The sequence below is a fragment of the Leuresthes tenuis genome, unplaced genomic scaffold (genome assembly GCF_036924035.1).
Source record: "Leuresthes tenuis unplaced genomic scaffold, fLeuTen1.0.hap1 SCAF_10, whole genome shotgun sequence".
Taxonomy (NCBI): Eukaryota; Metazoa; Chordata; class Actinopteri; order Atheriniformes; family Atherinopsidae; genus Leuresthes; species Leuresthes tenuis.
This window is the reverse complement of record NW_027325364.1, coordinates 27,646,362-27,651,521: the sequence shown is the minus strand read 5'-3', so window position 1 is coordinate 27,651,521 and position 5,160 is coordinate 27,646,362. Positions and strand designations below refer to the sequence as shown.

The 5,160-nt window shown below is 44.2% G+C and overlaps 3 non-coding genes across 3 annotated transcripts; 2 read left to right on the top strand and 1 right to left on the bottom strand.

Moving 5' to 3' along the window:
* The first annotated feature begins 328 nt into the window (after window positions 1-328).
* Window positions 329-444, top strand: LOC140317238 (U5 spliceosomal RNA). Its single transcript, XR_011917569.1, has one exon. It is a non-coding gene; the product is annotated as a U5 spliceosomal RNA (small nuclear RNA).
* A 306-nt stretch (window positions 445-750) lies between these two features.
* On the top strand, window positions 751-934 carry LOC140317122 (U2 spliceosomal RNA). The gene has a single exon (XR_011917467.1). It is a non-coding gene; the product is annotated as a U2 spliceosomal RNA (small nuclear RNA).
* Window positions 935-4,189: 3,255 nt separating this feature from the next.
* LOC140317299 (U5 spliceosomal RNA) lies at window positions 4,190-4,304 on the bottom strand. Its single transcript, XR_011917625.1, has one exon. It is a non-coding gene; the product is annotated as a U5 spliceosomal RNA (small nuclear RNA).
* Window positions 4,305-5,160: the final 856 nt, after the last annotated feature.

Below are 5,160 nucleotides of genomic sequence, written 5' to 3'. Positions count from 1 at the left end.
ACTTTAACACGGCTATGGGAGCGAGCCGAGTGTGGGCTAACCGGGAGAATTGCTTGAAAGAAACGTGACACCGAATGAGCGGTCAGAACAAAGCCTCAATACGGGATTCTCGTGGTGTTTTTGTTGCTGCCTTGTCTTTTGCATAGAGTAAAAGACAAGGCAGCCATCGAATAGGGCCCGATTGTTCCTACTTGGTCAGCCTAGGAGCAAGGGGGGGGGGGGGGGGGGGGGGGGGGGGGGGCAAGCGTCTCAACCAAGCAAAGCTCACCATGGGGAAGGTGGCTATACCAACTAGCCTGATGCCCTGCTCCCGCAGTGACGGATAATCGTACTCTGGTTTCTCTTCATAACATACAAGTCTTTCGCCTTTTACTAAAGACTTCCGTGGAGAGCAGCACTAATGAGTTGTTTCTATTATTGGTAGGCTTTACCTTTGCGGGTGAAGCCCTTTCTGTCTGTGCAAAAGAAATCTTGCTACTTTGCAGAGTGACTTCTCTGAGTAGAGTCGCCTTACTTGTTGCGACTGTGCCGATGTTCGAAGCTGGAGTGCAAAGTTGTTGCTTGAATGGTGCTTGCTGGAGCATGCGGGAGTGCAAAGTTATACACTTTAAAAGGGCTGAAGAGTGCTCAGTGCAGCGGGTGGGCGGAGGTGCAACGTGACACTCTGGCCACCTATGGCCATAAAAAGAACACTGCTACAAGTGCGCATTGTGCCAGCAAGGGCCCTCGGACCTGAAACAGTGGACAGTTATCGCTTCTCGGCCTTTTGGCTAAGATCAAGTGTAGTATCTGTTCTTATCAGTTTAATATGTCCTCTATACGAGGACAACATATTAAATGGATTTTTAAGAATAGGAGTTGAAAAAGAAGCTTGCTCCGTTCACTCCAAGCCTCGACCCGGTACTGCAGTGCCGCTGGGAACGGTGCGCTCTCCTCTGCTCTTGTGAAAAAGCAAACAGCGGTGCAGGATGGAAGTTTCAGGGAGCCCAAGATGAAACTTTCTTTTAATCTGCTGAGAAAAGAGAGTGAATGCGAAGTGGACTTTAACACGGCTCTGGGAGCGAGCCGAGTGCGGGCTAACCGGGAGAATTGCTTGAAAGAAACGCGACACCGAATGAGTGGTCAGAACAAAGCCTCAATACGGTGTTCCCGTGGTGTTTGTGGCTGCCTTGTCTTTTGCACAGAGTAAAAGACAAGGCAGCCATCGAATAGATTGTTTCTACTTGGTCAGCCGAGGAGCGGGGGGGGGGGGGGGGGGGGGGGGCAAGTGTCTCAACCAAGCAAAGCTCACCAAGTAGGAACAATCGGGCCCTTTTCGATGGCTGCAACACCTGAAAGAGATATTGATGCGAGACCCGATCAAATGCTTTTTCAAAGTCTAAATTTAAGATGACAAGCCGGGTGTTTCTGTCTCTAGCGTAATCAATGATGTCTCGAATCAGTACGAGGCTGTCGGTGAGTTGTCTCCCTGAGATGGCACAAGCTTGGTCTGGGTGAATTACCTCCTCTAAAACAGAGGACATCCGTGTCGCTAAAACCTTGCTAAAAAGTTTACAGTCAAAGTTTAAAAGTGTGATGGGCCTCCAATTCTTTAGGTCAGTCTTATCATTTTTTTTATAAAGTAGAGTCACTATTCCCACTCTAAAACTGTCAGGCAGTCGGTCGAGTTTTTCAAAATCTTTAAAAACATCTAAAATGTCTCATGATAAAAGGTCCCAATAGGTCAGATAGAAATCTGCAGGAAGCCCGTCTAAACCCGGAGCTCGACTTCTCTTAAAACCTGTTAGGCATTTTTTTAACTCTAAAGCAGTAAAATTCTGTGTCAAGTGTGCATTCTCTTTTACGGTTTTGTCAACGAATTTTAAGATTTCTGCCGATGTTTCCAAGTGCACTGGTTTCTCTTTGTACATGTTACTATAAAAGGTATGTACAGTTTCAATCATCTCTTGTGTGGATTTTGTTAAAAACCCATCTTCTCTTTTTAGATTTTGAATACACTCCTTTTTATTTATAACTTTCTTTCTTTTTCACCTTCCTCAATTTCCTGCTCCCTGCTTCTTACAAAAATTCCTTTACTCTTTATTTCTGCTAAAACTGACATTTCCTTTTTGACATCTTTGATTTCTTCTTTAAAGTCTATGCCACACTGATTTAGTTTAAAGTAGCGCTGTAAGCGTTTATGTAGGCCCATCATACATCTATTCTCTTTCCTTTTTTTACGTTTACCTTGCTGTTTAAAAAAAGTCTGGGTCGTTTCCTTCACCATTTCCCACCATTGTGCATGTGTTTCGTAGAGGTCTTGAAGGGTCTGCCACTCTTTATAACATTCCCTGTACTGACTGACTATGATTTCATCCTCCAACAGGGAACAGTTGAGTTTCCACAGACCACTTCCTACCGTCACACCAAAAGGGGGTGAAAGGGTGCAGGAGAGCATAAGGTGGTCTGAAAAGAAAACAGGGGTTAATCTAACATCAGTGGGTGGGCAATCTCTAGTAAAGAAATAATCAATGCGAGAGGCTCTGGTGCCATCATGACTAAACCAGGTGAAGCCCTCCTCTCTGGGATGCATGGTTTTAAAACAGTCAGTAAGCTTAAAATCCCTGCATATGCCCTGAAGTAAAATCGAAGTCTTATCCACTTTAAAATCTACCCCTGCTCTTTTTCTATCTTTCCTGCTCAAGATACAGTTAAAATCCCCTCCTACAACTAAAGGTACTTGCCCTAGCATGTAAAGCTGTATATCTTCTAAAAGGTCATACCTTTCATTTTTTCCATTGAAACCATAAATATTTAAGAGGTTAAAGTCTTGACCCATAAAATTCAAGTGTGCTAAAAGTGCCCGTCCGTCTCTCACCATTGTGCTACCTTTCACCAGAACATGCGGATTTTTAATTAGAATGGCCACACCATCATTTTTATTTTGATTTGAGCCACTCCATATCGATAAATGGGGCCACATTTCCTCCCATTGTCTATGGTTTTTTAAAAAAGGTAGTCCACATTCTTGTATTAAAAACACATCTGATTTTATGGAGTCTAAGAAGGATAAAATACTCTGGGCTCTTGTCTTTGATTTCACACTTCTCACATTTAGTGTTGAGAAGGTGAGAACCATTAAAAGCATAAAGGAAAGTAGGTATGTCATTTTCGTTTTTCTAAGTTATCAAAACAAATTACACACAGGTTATTTCTTGGGAAACTAGCTCTTCCTTCATTTCTTTAGGTGAAAAGTGAGTAGGGTGATCTATATTTCCTTTTCGGACTCTCGGTGTTGGCCTCTGACGCAATGTTGCATTTAACTTTGAGTCCCTGGGGGTTGATTGCAGAGCTGAAGTTAAAAAGGAGACCTCATTTGGTGAGTCGGAGGGGAAGACTCTAGGTTCTTCCACTGAAGAACTGTCTGAAAGGGACCTAATTCTTCCCCTCTTCTCTGATACCACTGGGGAATCAGAGGCTCAGATGCCGTCCTCTTCGGCTGTTGACCTTCGGGGAGGTGAGTATCTTCACTAGACTCACCTGTCTGCTCTTCCTCCTCATTTAGCGTAGCTCCACCCTCTGCCTGTGAATTCTCACAGACTTCAACACTGAGTGGTGAGGCCTCTACAGGCCCCTCCCCTTTTTGCTCCTCACTTCCAATCCAAGCTTTTGGCGGGAAGTTTGAATTTATTGGGTCAACCTCTTCACTTTGTTCACCAACTGCCACCTTTGGTCCTTCTCTTTGTTGGCTTGACTGTGGCTTTACCGTCTTTAATTTGTTGGCAAAAGATTTAGGGCAATCTCTGAAGAGGTGATTTAATTCTCCACAGAGATTACATTTCCTGCCATTTAGACACTCTCCAAAAGTTTGCCCAATTTCTCTGCTCTTCCCACATAACACCTTGGTACAAGCCTCAACCAGGTGCCCATGCTCACCACACTTGCGGCAGAACTTGGGCTGCCCCTGGTAGTGGATGTAACCTCGGTTTTCAAGGTGGCCAGAGTGTCGCCCACCCGCTGCACTGAGCACTCTTCAGCCCTTTTAAATGGTATAACTTTGCACTCCCGCACGCTCCAGCAAGCACCATTCAAGCAACAACTTTGCACTCCAGCTTCGAACATCGGCACAGTCGCAACAAGTAAGGCGACTCTACTCAGAGAAGTCACTCTGCACAGTAAGAAGATTTCTTTTGCACAGACAGAAAGGGCTTTACCCGCAAAGGTAAAGCCTGCCAAAAATAGAAACAACTCATTAGTGCTGCTCTCCACAGAAATCTTTAGTAAAAGGCGAAAGACTTATACGTTATGAAGAGAAACCAGAGTACGATTATCCGTCACTGCGGGAGCAGGGCAACAGGCTAGTTGGCATAGCCACCTTCCCCATGGTGAGCTTTGCTTGGTTGAGACGCTTGCTCCCCCCCCCCTTGCTCCTCGGCTGACCAACTAGGAACAATCGGGCCCTATTCGATGGCTGCCTTGTCTTTTACTCTGTGCAAAAGACAAGGGAGCAACAAAAACACCACGAGAATCCCGTATTGAGGCTTTGTTCTGATCGCTCATTCGGTGTCGCGTTTTTTTCAAGCAATTCTCCCGGTTAGCCCACACTCGGCTCGCTCCCATAGCCGTGTTAAAGTCTACTTCGCATTCACTCTCTTTTCTCAGCAGACTCTTGGGATTTTATCTATAAAATGAATTCCTTCACTCAAACTATGTGAAAACTGCTTTGTCCTTAATATTTACCATGTCTAGAAAGATTTAAACAAAAAAAACAACGTTGTACTTTGCAGTAAAAGAAAGAGCAAATCTAAAGTTTCAGGAATCCGAGAATAAGCTTACTTTCATGAGTTCTTCACGATTTCGGATTTTGCTATAAAATGAATTCCTTCACTCAAACTAAATTAAAACTGCTAAACCGCTAATCTGTTATATGTAAGGCAGATGTCAAATTCACCGAAATAGGATCAAAGGGTATTCGGCCAATCGAGCTGTAGCAGCTTCGGTAAAAGAGTATAAGTTGAAGAGTTTGTGAATAAAGGTGTGCGCACACATAGTGTGCTGTACGAAAATAGGCAGGGAGCAATACCGGCTGGGGTATATGTTCTTGTATGTTGTCTGACTGTTTGATTTGAATGTGTTGTGTAAGTGTCCTGTTGAATGTTACATGTTTGGGCTTTGACACGC